The 15,541-nt window shown below is 34.9% G+C and overlaps 1 protein-coding gene and 1 non-coding gene across 2 annotated transcripts in view; both read left to right on the top strand.

The window, feature by feature from the left end:
- Positions 1 to 15,541, top strand: part of LOC115210894 — a 44,989-nt gene that overhangs the window by 5,680 nt on the left and 23,768 nt on the right. The gene's annotated exons all lie outside the window — the stretch shown is intronic.
- On the top strand, positions 4,802 to 4,905 carry LOC115211370. Its single transcript, XR_003881632.1, has one exon. It is a non-coding gene; the product is annotated as a U6 spliceosomal RNA (small nuclear RNA).

Genomic DNA, 15,541 nt, shown 5'->3' with positions numbered 1-15,541 from the left:
ATGTAGTTATTTCTGTCTAAAGCATCACCTTTACCCTTGTAGCAGTTGACTATGGTGCTGCTATGCCAGTCATTGGGTATGACTCCATCATGAACTACCTAGTTTACAATATGGGTGACTAAGCCATAACCCATACCACCAGATATTTTAAGCATCTCAGCAGTGATTCCTGATGGGCTGGGGGCTTTTCTTGGCTTCATACCCTTAATTGCTTTATCTACCAGTGTGCTACCAGAGTTTTTGTTTCAACAAGGAGGTTTTTCCCTCTTTCTCAAAGGCTGTCATTACTTTCGAGACAGTACTTCTTGATACACCAAACAGTTCGGCTGTTTTCGTTATGCTAGTGCCTGCCATATGAGCACCAACAACTTGACCACTTTGAAAGTCCGATAGAAATGTCATTTTAATGAATTTTAATTACCTTTTCCTGATGATATCTGAAAAGAAACAGCAATTTTAGCAAAACATATTAAGCAACACTAATAATAAATCAGAAAACATAAAAATAAACAAGCTTTTGAGGGTTTTATACATATTTCAAAATTATGATGCTAGGTGTTTACATTATTTTGTCCAACCCCTGTATATATATATATATATATTATAGCCTCAAGCTGATCAAAGCCTTGTGAGTGGATTTCATACATGGAAACTGAAAGAAGACTGTTGCATATATGTGTATGTGCTTGTGTTTGTACCCCACCATTGCTTGACAGCCTATTTTGCTGTGTTTACTTAGTGGTTTCGTAAAAGATACTGATGGAATAAGTACTAGGCTTACAAAGAATAAATCGTGTGGTTAATTTGTTCGACCAATGGCGTTGCCCCAGCATGGCTGCAGTCACATGACTGAAACAAGTAAAACAATAAAAAGACTATGCCATTTTAATCTCAAGCAAGGCCGGATATCTCTACTAGTATATATATAAAACTTTTAAACACCTCCCTATTAGCCTTAAGGCTAATTAACTTAAATAAAAGCTGAACATGCATAACCCTAGATTAATAATCTCTGTATAGTCTTTAGATATTCTGTTGTGTCTGGGGTGAGTAATTTTCTTTTTGTGCCTTATAATTTAACACTCACCGGTAAAGTTTCTACTTATTTCTTATTTTTATTTTCCTAAAATTTTTGTTGCATCTTGCAGCCTTTTCAATAATCTTGATTCTGTCAATGTACAGAATTAAGACTATTTGAAAAGGTTGCAAGACACAACGAAAATTTTAGGAAAATAAAAACAAGAAATAAGTGGAAACTTTACTGGTGAGTATGTTAAATTATAAGGCACAAAAAGAAAATGACACAACAGAATATGCTTCAACACACGAACTTACATAAAGAATCTTGCAAACCAAATCCCAAAACGAAATAGTCTTTAGATAATTTTAACAAAATAATGCTAGTTTTCTATTCTACTACTGAGGTGGTGCTATATTTGTTGTTTTCATTTTAATCTTATTAATCTTTCTGACAAAATTTTTAGATTTTTGTTTTGTGTTTACTTTAAATTATTAATTTTATTATTATGGTTATAACTTGTTACTCCCTGACAACAATATTTGCTTCTCTTTTTCAAATCCTCTTAATGCTTGTAATATCCTATCTTTCATTTCTACTTTTATTTAGAATCAGTGGCCAATGTGCTTAATCATTCTGACCTAAATAAAGTTGCTCTTAATTACAATTGAAATTATATATTTTTTTTTCAGTGTCCACTCAGTCAGCATTGGTTTAAATGTGACTAACATTCTTGACATATCATACTTCATTACCACATCTACATTTCTATCCTTCCCTTCCTTTATCTTCTTGTTCTCTTGCTTTGTAAGGTGTTTTGCTCACTTAATTCTACTGCTACAACATACAGTTCTCTTCAACTTCCTTTAGAAGGAATGCCTTGGAAACGTTACTCTTGTGAAAAGTTATTCTTATGTATATCTTTGGATTTACTTAATTGTGAATCAATTAGTTGTACAGAAATAAAACATCTTACATGCCTGCATAACAGAAATATATGTCAGAATCTTATATGTTGTCAACTATTAATTAAAGATGAGTAATTCTCCATTCTTTATTGTGTTGCTATATATATCTTTCACCTCTGTCTATATCTAATGGCCAGGGATGAAGTTCCTAGTTGACCACCCTACTGGGACAGCATTGCCTATGGCTGAACACTCCAATAGAAAAATTGGAATCTCTGCAATCGAGTAATGACATAAGACTGTGTTGTTTTCCCCTGTGTTGTATTGATACTGTAGGTGAAAGTGTCTTCTCTGTAGTGTTGTCCTGTTCTCACTCTCTGGTGTAGGATGTTCAATAAGATCTAAACCTGGGCAGTATAGAATGGAGGACAGATTGTTAGCCATATATGTACATATATATATAAATACATGCACAGATATGTGTGCGTGTGTGGATGTATGTGTATGTGTGTTGGTTGCTTGGCTGGTTGGTTTGCTGACTGGTCGACTGGCTGGTCAGTCATTAGTTACATGCAAATTAACCTATAGCTGGCACACTGGCAAGTGCTAATACTCTGGGAGAGAGTAGACCTTGAAGCAATAGTGGTGAAGAGGTGGTTCCATACTTTTCAAAACCCTGAAAATCCTGAACTGTTTCCCCACTACTGGTGGTGATCTCATTTGTCATTTCATCTACTAAAAATCTTATAACAATGGAAGTGTGGTGACATGTGCAAACCTAGCCAGTTTGAAGTGCAGAGATATCTTTAGTTGTACTGAATAGTCATCAGAAAGGACATGGATGGGAAGTCAGAAGTGTCATTAACAACAAGGAAGCACAAAGGGACAGCAATCATCTGTGAAGATGGAGCAATCACCATACATGTGTGTGTGTGTGTGTGTATATATATATATACACACACACATACACAACAGAGTAGAAAATTATACACATATATACATATGTGGATGTTTAGGTGTATGTATATATGTATATACCTGTGTGTATGTGGGTATAGATGAATCATAATTATCATCATCATTTAACATCTATCTTCCATGGGTTAGACAGTTTGACAGGACCCAGTAAGTCAGAGGACTGCATCATGCTCTAACGTCTGTTTTGGCATGGTTTCAACAAATGGATGTCCTTTCTAACCCAAACCACTTTACAGTGTATACTTAGTGCTACTTGTGAAGTTGCTAAGTGACTCTCAAGACTAGAACCCTCAACTGCCATTTATAGTATTATATTATAAACAGCATCCAAGTATAAATTTGTATTATTTTTTTAATCTTTGTCTAAAGAATTACAGATATGAAAGTCTCTATATGTTTTCTTTCTACATATATACTTTTGTAACTTCTATCTTATAATAAAACATATGTAACATTGAATTAAATATAGATGTCACCTGAGGCAACATCTTCCCATGATGTGCCACCTATGACTCTATGAATTTGGAAGTTTCTGTAAAAAGGCAATCTAAATGAAACCTCAGATGTATTCCAGAATGTCTGCTGGTATAGAAAAAATGTTCAATAAAGAGAAATATGATTTATTATATTGGCACAAGTAGTATGAGAAAGAAGGGTAATAGCTTGGCTGTAGCATAGTAGATAACCTGTGTTAATTTTAACATTTCTGGGTGGATTTGATATTGTACAATTGAAATTTTAATCAATAAAATATAAGCACTCACATATATATATATTTAGGGTGGTGAGCTGGCAGAATTATTAGCACACCAGGTGAAATGCTTAGTAGTATTCCGTCTGCCATTACGTTCTGAGTTCAAATACTGCCATGGTCGACTTTGCCTTTCATCCATTCAGGGTCAATTAAATAGGTACCAGTTACACACTGGGGTTAATGTAATTGACTTAATCCTTTTACCTGTCCTTGTTTGTCCCCTCTATGTTCAGCCCCTTGTGGACAATAAAGAAATATATATATACCTATACATTTACCCATTTCTGCATATTCATGTGCACATAAGCATTTTTTAATACACACATGCATGTCTGTGAGCTCTCCTGCCTACGTATATTTTATGTAATGTAGCTAGAAACACTACTAAATGTGTCAATGAGGTCAGAACTGACTCTAGTTGAAGCAGCTTGTAGTAAAGAAAGCAATGAGAACACATTTGAAAATATTGATTGTAAAACTAGGAGAGTTTGATTATTGTCAACATGTTTGGCTGCATGAAGACTGAAAAATGCTTGTATTTTTGGCTTTAACCTTTAGATGATGTGTTGTGTTTAAGTTGCTCTGTCAATAACTGGCAAATTGACAGTTGTTTGAGCAGTAGATGAAATGCCATGAAGTATTTATTTCAACTTCTTGCATTTTGTGTTCAAATCCTATCAATGTTAGCTCTACCTTTCATCATCTTGGAGTTGATAAATTATCAATCTAAAGTGGTATTCCATATTTGTTTTGATTTTTTGGGGGTTATGAGTTCAAACCCTGCTGTGTCTTAGCTGGGTAATAGAGTTAATCCATTGCATGTCTTAATATGACCAGTTGGTCCTTGGGTACTTCAGCAGAGTCTACTCTCTTGCATTTACTCAAGCTAGATATCTGATTTGAGGATAACTTCCTCCCCCTCTCATGCCAATCTGGGAGGCTCTGTGCAGTATCATAGGCATTACCTTGATGTCAGCTTTTTCCACTCTATACACCAACCAATTTTAACTAACACTCAATATCGCAAATCCATGACATTTTTCTCATATTCTCAGTTTTTGCTTGAACATATTAAACCTCACTGGAAAGATTTCACAGAACTATGACAGATTGGCTTGTTGTAATTCAATCCTATCTTGGAAAGTATTTTTAGTATCAGTTTTAACAAAATTGAAGTGATGCAGAGTAAATTAGCATGGTGCCTTCTCAAAGATGGCACACAAAATTGTTAAGTGTTATAATTGTTTTTTAGTTAAGCATTGCAGATTGGTTGAAAAGACTGTGCTATGTAGAAGTGATCATAAGGAATAGAAGATTGATGGTTTATAAGCCTAACCAACACAAACTACTAAGCACATACAGAGGCATACAAAAGGATATTGTATTTGAATTGAATAGACAATCTGCTACAAAATAATTTCCTGCATTATGGACAGAGACTATTCTTCTGTTTAAACTGAATACGTTATTTTGTAACAAAAAAATCTTTGTTGAATTTTGACATTCATTATAAACACATTAATCCTAAACAAAATGTAGAATAAAAAAACTTTTTTATATAAATAGATCTTCTTTGAGATGTATATTCCCAAGATTGAAATATATACACAGTCAAATGTATAATTAATTGTCTGATTGTATTTGTTGAACCATCTCTCATATGTAATGCTCATATAGGTTAGACGGAATTTGTTGAGATGGATTTTCTATGGCTGGATGCCTTTCCTATCACCAACCCTCACCTGTTTCCAAGTAAGGCAATTTTTACCCATGACTAGATATGTTTTCAGAACATTGAAAATGAAGGACACCATTTGCATAGCTGTGACACTTACTTAAAGCTATCACTTGATGTCAAGACAACAAGAAGCAAACACACAAGCACACACACACACACACACAACCATCTAAAAGTCTATGTCAAAAAATGCTCTCATATATTTGTCAGTAGACTGAGTATATTAATTGAAGTGTACAGTATTATATATCCATTACAGCCAATCTTACCAATCAGTTTCACTGTAGGGGTTCAATGGAGTGTTAGATAACAGTCCAATTATGTGACCTTGCACTCAAGATGGAATGAAATATGTTGACTGTTGTTACCATATTTCATTCTATTACTACCATCACTGAAGAGGGCAGGGTTACATAATTGGACTGTTACCTAACATTCTGTTGAATCCCTGGTGTGAAACTGATTGGTAAGATCAGCCGTAATGGATATGTAATACTCTTCAATTTATATATATGTGTGTGTGTGTGTGTGTATGTATACACACACACACGCACACACATATACAATGGGCTTTTTTTCAGCTTCCATCTATCAAATCCACTCACAAAGTGTTGATCAGCTCAGGGTCACAGTAGAAGACACCCACCTAAAAGCCATGCAATGGCACTGAACTCAGAACCATATGGTTGGGAAAGAGACCTCTTACCACACAGCCATGCCTGCACCTAAAAGATATAGTGCTTCATCATTATGAATAGTGAAGGCATGTGGTTCAGTGGTTGAGGTATTTGACTCACAATGATGAGGTCATGAGTTCCAATGTTAGTAATGTGTTGTGTGCTTGAGCAATACACTTTATTTCACATTGCCTGCCTTATCACATTCTGTGTCATGCTGAATCACCCTGAGAACTACATTAAGGATACACATGTCTGTGGAGTGCTCAGCTATTTGCATGTTAATTTCACAAGTCAGCTGTTCCATTGATCAGATCAACTGGAACACTCATTGTTGTATCCAATGGAGTGCCACTACTTACTTATTCATTATGAATCTGGTAGTCCCTGTAAACTCTGACCATTACTTAACTTTGTCTCATAAGAATGAAATTCATTTTTTTATATATTTTAAAATCAAACTACAGTCAAAATGAGGCTGAATAAGCTGTCAGGAATGTGGTACATGTAACTCCAAAGACACAGTCTTCAATGATGTGACAATACAACTAATAATCCTTTCTACTAAAGGCACAAAGCCTGAAATTTATGGGAAGGGGACTAGTTGATTACATTGACCCCAGTGTTTCACTGGTATTTAATTTATCAACCCTGAAAGGATGAAAGGCAAAGTCGACCTTGGCAGAATTTGAACTCAGAATGTAAAGATGAAATGCCACTAAGCATTTTGCCCAGCACTGTAACAATTCTTAAGCTCACTGCCTTGACAATACAACTAATAATGATAATAGCAATGATTAGAATGGTTCCAAATTTTGGCACAAAGTCAGTAATTTTAAGAGGAGGGATTTGGTTGATTATATCAACCCTAGTTCTTGACTAGTACTTATTCAATAGGCTTCGAAAAGGTGAAAGACAAAATCAGCCTTGACAGAATTTAAACTTGGAATGGACTAAGATCTTGTGAAATTAGAAGTGCTAATAAGCTGGTCACAATGTGCATTGTAGGCTCTGCTTACTAAGAAATGAAAAAAAATACATGCAGCATTTTTTCTGGTTACAGCAAAAAATATGTAAATCAACCAAAATATCTACTTTCAATGTGACATTAAAAGTGTTTCTTAAAGAAGTAAACCCATAAGTATACCTTATGGCTCTGTTAACACATCACTTATTTAATATTTAAATTAGCTGCCGAGAAAGTGCTATGTATGCATGTTGGTCTGTCCATTTTACCTAATCCTTTAATAACTGGGTTTATAAGCAGTGTGTTAAAGAATAGTTAGAGAGGGCGCATAGATGCTGATGAAATCTGATTCAAGTACGGCATATATGACTGTTCACTATCTATCTGTCAATGAAAATATATTTGTAAGACATTTTTACATCCATTGTAACATAGAGTATGGGCTAAAAAAAAACCTTCTGTAGATGTATTCTGTTGTACAGTATAGCAACAAAAGAAAACACACCACTAATTTAATGTGTATATATGTGTGTGTGTGTTTGCATATATGTCTATGTGTGTGTATAGATAGATAGACAGAGAAGCACATATAAATGTTCATTCATTTTATGTCCATTTTCCCATACAAGCACAGGTTGGACAAATGCATATTGGGACATAGTTTACAGCTAGGTGCCCTTCATGTCACTGACCCTTAACTGTTTTTTAAGTAGTAGAATTTTTATTCCACTTGTTTACAAAAACAGAGCTGAGATGATTTATGAGCAAGGAATGTCAATAAACATCATATTCTTCTTTCCCTCAATGTTTTTCATGCAAGTACACAGAACATTAGCATATAAACAGATACATGTGCATGTACACCCACAAACATGTATGTTGTGTACTGATGATTTGTTGATAGGTTTAGCAAACTAAGCACTCAATATACTAATACAGCTGATAGCTATTAATATTTTGTTTACAGTGTCATTTGGGAAAAACCATTTGCATTTTATCTGAGGAAAATTATATCTGGCTTAGCTTAGACCAACCACTGTCATCTTATACTGATAATTTCCAGGGTTGTCTAAGAAAGTAATGCACATATATATGTAGTATCAAAACCATAATGATGTCCATTAGTAGCTGAAGATGGGAATATGCATGTGATGTGCTTTTTCTGTATCTTGTGCTCTCGCTGTTTTAAGTTGCCTTTCATTAAATTTGTAGTTCTTGTGTGGCTGAACTTGTTTAGGAGTTCTTGGTTTTTGGTGATTTTGTAGTATATATAACATACATTAGTATTGTATTATGATATACACTGATATTGTATAATTGTCCTTTACTGGGATTCTAATTCTAGTGTGGGTTTCTAATTTATGGAGGTTTTGTTGCATACATATATCTACATACATACACAAGTATATATGATTGTATGACGGGCTTTTATACAGTTTCCCTACATTGATTTCAAGGAAATGGTTAGCCCAAAGCTACAGAAGAAATTTGCCTGAGGTGCCATGCGGTGAGAGAAAAAACTTAAAACTACAAGATAATAAAGTGAAATCCATATCCATAGTCATGTCTGCCTATGTGTATGTATTTATATATATATGTTTGTTTGTCTACAAGGTGACAGAGTATTTGAGGACTCTTAATTATCAGTATGTTACTCCCTTCAAACCAATCGAAAAGATCTCATTTTTATCCAGATCTCCTATTAGCATATAAACTGTTACCCTAAGAAATGAAAAGACATGCAGTCATTGTTGCCTTATGTGCAGAACACAGCAATTTTGAAATTGCCAGCTTTCTAAATGTTGCAAGATCTTTTGTACACAAAGTTCAGGTAGAATTAGAATCCTCTAGCAGGAATGTTTAAACTGTAGCAAGGAGACAAAATTAAAAAAAAAAACATTCTAAATATTTGGACACTTTGAGGACATCAGTTTCATCCAGCAGATTCAAAACATTATCAATGATGATCCTGGAAAATCAATGAGGTCCATCACAAAAGAAATTCAAGCATTGGAATGAACTGTCAGTGCTGCAGTGGGTGAGGACATTTGATACAAGTTGTAGATATTAAGAAGAGAAGCCAATTCATGTCTGCAAAAACACAGGAAAACTGGTCTGTGCCAAGCAGTTACTTAACATGATTAAAAACCCTCAAAAACATGACATGCTTTGGGTTTTTTTCTGATGAGAAAAACTTTGACCAAGACCAAAGTCTAACAAGAGAACTGACAGATGGTTATGTGCAGATTCTTCTGATGCCCCCATCAGAAGGATTTGCATACTAAGTTTCAAGCAACTGTGATAGTGTTAGAAGTGGTGAGTAATAAAGGCCATGTCATGCCACCTCATATTTTTCCACAAGTTCTTGGAATTAATGCTTTTGGATATGTTGAGGTACTAGAGACAGCTGTTGAATGCTGAATGGATGAAGGATACAGTAGGCCATACATATTTCAACAAAACTTAGCACTTTTTTCACAAGCCCACATAACTAAAGAATGGATGTCTGACAGTTTTTATGATCATGTAACATTAAACTTGCTAGATTTAAATTACATGGATGTTTGAAGTGTTGTTGAAAAGAAGACTAATGAACATCCTGACAATCCGATAGCTTCATGGAAAGCTGCTATTGTCCAGCTGGTATTCAAAATGAATAAGGAACATTTCATACAGGCATGTCAATGATTCCTGTCCCACATTGAAACAGTCATTGAAGCTGAAGGTAGTTTCATAGAAAATTCTTATAAGAAAGCTTATTGAGAACATGTGCACAAATTTTAAAGTACTAAATACATCCTCAAATACCTCTTGCATCTTGTATTAGTGTGTGTGTAAATACATGTATATGTGTGTGCATATATATGTAATATATATATGTATATTATGTAATATATATATATGTATAGCTTTACTTTGGATCCTCAACTTTTTTATGAAGTTGTAGAGGCTACTGTCACATATGGTGTGTCTTGAGCCTATCTCTCTCAGGTCTGATCGTAGCTGATTTCTTCCAGAAAGGGAGATACATAAACAGAAGGAAAGGGTGAAAAAAAGAGAATTAACCCTAATATAGAACTAGTACTTTATTTATTAATCTCAAAAAGATGAAAGGCAAAATTGTTCTTAGTGGGATTGAACTCAGTGCAAAAGCCAGCAAAACAATGAATCCGATATTCTAACAAAGAGGCCTGTGTGTGTATGTGTATTGATGTATGTATGCATGTGTTTGTTTGTAAATGTGTGTGTGAATATATATATATAAATATATCTTTATATATATAATGTGGTTTACATGCATGTGTATGTTTGTGTGTGCATGAGTGTAGGTGTATATCCATGTACATATGAATATATGTTAAGTGAATTGATGCACTTAAAACTTAAGTGTGTTCACAATGGACATAATAACATCTTTGGAGGCATACTACAAATTGTTGTTTGTCAAAGTCTTTTCACTCTGCTCAGTTAAAAACTTGCTTAAAAGATCAGTGTTTGACATTAAACAATAGGAGCTTCACAACAAAACTTACACATGCTAGTATTGTATAAAAATCTTTTTTTTTTTCTTGCAGAAGTTGAATAGTTTCAATTTGTTTGGTTCCAATGTATTTCTGAGACTTGCTATATTGATGTATAAATGAATGGATGACCTTCTAGAAATAGTAGCTAAATCTTACTCAAATTATACTCTACTGTCTTGGTAAAGGTTGGACACCTTTGACAATGTCTTGGTATGCAAAACAACTTAATGATAGCTGAATCATTTTTATCATAGGTTTTGCTTGATCCTGATAGGTTTTGTCAAATTGGGATAAGCAATAACAAATGCCTAAAAACTGAACTCACAGCCTCTGAGCATGAAAAATACTCACTAAATTATGTCTTGTATTGCATATAAAATTTTTGTAATAGCTTTGTCAGGAAAAGAAGAAAAGCACCCATGTCCTTCTGCAGTATCTCAAAAATCAGTTGTCTTCAGACCAGAGAACTAGCTTGGATGTTTGCAACAAAGTGAACTCTACTAACAGATCTGAAGGGCTAGGGTGGCAGATTAAGTCTACCAGCTAATAGTACACCATGGATATTGGATGATAGTATTTTCAACTTTATGCTAATATAAAATGTATAAGTGGTAGAATCAACAGTGTGCCTTGTATTTGATATCACTTTGTGGTGAATGTTGTCTGTGTTTGATCACAAAGATATAAATATTAATTGCCTTTCTCACTATCTTGCATCACAGTATATGATTATATGCTTGATATTTGGCTCAATAGTAAAATCAGTTTTCCTAGTCACATGATCTCTTTATGCTAACATAGCAGTTGACAATGTTAGTAAATCACATTGTTTTGTTGTTTTTTGTTTGTTTGTTTTGTTTTTATGATGTTTTTCAGCCAGTTAAACTCTTACTTTTTGGTGCATTCAGTATGTTTTAGAAGCCTTTTAAGAAGTGATTTTACATAATAAAACAATCCTTTTTGAAATCTTGCCTCAGAGTTACTGCTCTATGACAGTCAAAACCATGGCATGGCATAACAACTTCCAGCTTTTAATCTTTCTCCTATTTTATAGTCATCTATATATATAAAGATGAGAATGTGTGTCTGTGTGAATCCCTAAAACTTGAGAACTACACAACCAGTTTCATTCATATTCATATCTATTATATAAAAGAAAATGTCTTTATGTGTGTTCGTGTGTTACTTATACATTTGAAAACTACTGCACTGATCCTAATGAAATTGGAACACAAAATCCAAGCCTAGGGAGAAGGATAATGCTGTGTGTTTCATACAATTTCATGGACCAAAATTACAGACTGGATCCTTATGATATTTGGAACTTAGATTCAATGCATAAGGGCGGGTATAATTTGAGATGGCTTAAAGGGAGTAGAACCCCCATGAAAATTCATAAATTTTCAATGTTGATGAAATTTCAATCATGGGTAATTGACACACATCAAGAAGTATTCTTAAAGTTTCCACTTCTCATGAGGATTCTAAACCCCTAATGGGCGCCTTAGCTCCCAAATTCTAGTCATTTTTTATGATCCAAAACTAGGTCAAAAGTACTGAATGGATCTTTATGAAATTTGGAAATTATATTCTATGCATAAGGGCCATAACCCCCATGAAAATTCATATATTTTTGCTGTTGATGAAATTTTAACCATAGATATTAGACACAAATGAAGTAATACTTCTAAAATTTCATCTTCTTGGAAGTTACAAAGACTCCTTCATGGGGACTTAACACCCACAATTTAGTCATTTTATCTAAGCAAAGACGAATACAGTTGTACTCTTGAAATCTATAGATCCACCCAAGCATAAAAGATGAGCATTATTTGTAATTCAATGGTACAACGGTGTAAGAGTTTGCTTTGAGATATACTTAGATTGTGATTTCTGCAGTGCATAAATTGTCAAGTAAATGAGAGGCATCTTTGCCTCCACTGATTCAGTTGCAAAGTGTTCAGTAAAGTTATTTAGTTGCAGACCTCCTTTGAGTCTTTTTATTATCACTGGGTCACACATAGTCCCCCGATGGTAACATTGATTTCAAGGCCTTCCCAGATGAGAGACTATTATTGAAAGACATTTATAGATTGTAAATTTATTCTGTCCAGTTACGTATCAGTATAGTGGTCATTTGCAAACTCCAGAGGTGACACTTTCATTTCCCCTTAGCCCTCACATCACTCAGTTGTTAATGTTTGAGTTGGGTCATGCCCTTCCAATTGCTATAGATCCATAATGCATCTTACAGCTATGCTTGTCACCTGTATAGTGAGGAATCCTACATTGGGAGTGGTAACGACTAGGGCAGAGTAGCTGACTGCTTATTGTGATCATTCGTCTTTTGGTTTCCTGTAGCTTTGCTCGCTTTTACAAATCCAGTGAACATACATGTATTTTCTATTTCAAAGAAATTCGAACAATACATATAAGACCCAAGATAAAAAGATTCTCAACAATTCAACTTCTCCCCTAATAGGGACCTTAACTCCCACATTTTAGAGCTCCATGACATCCTTTTTCAGGAGCAAAATCCTTTTAACAGGTTCCATGAGATTGGAATTTTGGATTCTGCGCATAAAGATCAGTAGTATGGGATACATGTGTCATGATTAAATTTTTTATTAGGGTGTGTAAAGAGGGAAAGAACCCTCAACTGCAATTTTGATGAAATTCGAATCATAGGTATTCCAGTTCATTAGAGAAAATATAACAGAAAAGTCTAATTCTTCAATTGCATGTAACACAGGCAACGCCTGGCATCTCTACTAGTATTTTATAGTTTCTCTGCTAACATACATCCTACATGTAATTGCATTTGGAAATGGACATTTTTCAATTGTATTCTTCTGTCATGTACCACACCACTTCACCTTTTTGTTTTGTTTTTTTTTTTTGTTTTTTGTGAATATTTTTCTGGGACCTGTTGTGACCTAGTTACTGCTTTATTAGCGTAAAACTTTATTTGTTTATCAACGATAAAGACTTTCCTATTATTCTTCTAAACCCCCTCTCTATCTCTCACTCACACAAACACACACAACAGTCTGTACACTTAAGCTAACTTCTCTGTTCAGATATCTCTAAGATTGACTTTACTATGCATCCCTCCAGCAGAGGCATAATAAGAGAGATGGGCTAAGAGGAAAGTTACGCACTAAGTGCAACTGTGAAAAATTTCCTCTTGCTTATCATGCCATGGAAGTGCAAAAATTGTCTTTAATGAGAACTCTTGCTACACCACTTTCCCCCGGGGTTAATATAACACGTGCCAGTTGTCTATTCATTAAATTAATGCCCATTTCCTTGTTTAGGAGTTTTGCGCTCGAAATTAACATTATGCTGAGGTAAATATGAATATTACTTCAAAGAACAAATGCCATGTTTAAATGATAGTGAACAATTTTCGTACATAGTGCGAAAGTTCTTTAGTAGTGTAAGAGTGTTTTATCAGCATGCTTTACATACACACACACATCAGCATGCTAAAGGAAGTTAACTGATATTGAGCATTCATATTTTTGCAGGGTTTTTTTTTTTTTTTTACACCTTTTCAGAAATGCCCGATTAACGATTTACTTCGTGAAAACATTTCTCTGAGTGGGTATTTTGGTTTTTAATCCAAGGGGGGTAACTCTACGTAATTTACTATGTCGACACAAACCATCGCTTGTTCCTTACTATCGAATGTTTCGTTAAAACTCAGTTATTTACATGTTTTGATGTTATTATATTTAAATTTAGCTTGCTTTGACTATAGCCGCAAACCTTCGAGGTCTTGCAGTTTTGTTTTTTTTTTATTTTGTCTCTAAAACTCTGCAACGATAGAAAAAGATCATTTAAACCCTGTGAATTCGTTAAACAGATCCGAAACATGTCCTGAGTTGTAACTTGCTGTAGTGATTAAACGTTTAGTGCTACAGTATGTTCTGGTAACTTCTGTCAATATTCCTTCTTATCTCATAATTAATTAAAATAATTTAAATGGCTCTCTGTATTTAAGTCTAACATATCTGCCAGCTTCTTTTCTCCCACATTTAATTTTAATACTAATTCCCATCACCACCTCCAAATCTTCTCATACCCCACACCTTACTGATTCTTTTCTATTTCTCTAACTATTCCATTTGTCACTGTCTTAAATATAAATTATCTTGTTCCCTTTTTCATAGATTACTCTGCTCCCCAACTGAATACCCTGCTCTTTAGCTCAGACAATTCCTACAGCTATTGAACACCCACTCCATCCACATTGTTGATTACACAAGCCCTCGTTCCTTCCCAATGAAACTTTCCTCCAGGTGATAGACTCTATCCACAATCCCATTACTTGGCCCTTGTTTTCCCTTGGCAGAGTCTGTTCTCTTGCAAGCTTTTTAAGACTGGCCTTTCATTTAGGGATAACTTCTTCCTAGTAGTCTTTAAGCCCTTAAAAATCAAAGATGTTGCTCCTCTTTCTCTAGCTCAGTGACAAAAACAAAATAAAAGCCTCTCCTTTTCATGATATTCCAGTAGTTACTCTCTGATAATCTATGTATATGAAGGATCACAAAGTGGTTGCATTTTATGGATTATATACAATATGTCTTTGTATCACACATAACAGCAACATCATCATCATCATCGTTTAACATCCGCTTTCCATGTTAGCATGGGTTGGACGATTTGACTGAGGGCTGGCAAACCAGATGGCTGCACCAGTCTCCAATCTTGATCTGGCAGAGTTTCTACAGCTGGATGCCCTTCCTAACGCCAACCACTCCTAGAGTGTAGTGGGTACTTTTATATGCCACCAGCAGAGGGGACAGTCAGGCGGTACTGTCAACGACCTTGCTCGAATCATTTTGCACATGCCACCGGCGCTGGAGCCAGTAAAGTGACGCTGGTAACGATCACACTCAAATGGTGCCTTTTACGTGCCACCGGCACGGAAGCCATTTAGCCGCTCAGGCAACGATCATGCTCGGATGGTGC

This window comes from Octopus sinensis, linkage group LG4 (assembly GCF_006345805.1).
Source record: "Octopus sinensis linkage group LG4, ASM634580v1, whole genome shotgun sequence".
Lineage (NCBI taxonomy): Eukaryota > Metazoa > Mollusca > Cephalopoda > Octopoda > Octopodidae > Octopus > Octopus sinensis.
This window is presented reverse-complemented; position numbering and strand designations above follow the sequence as displayed.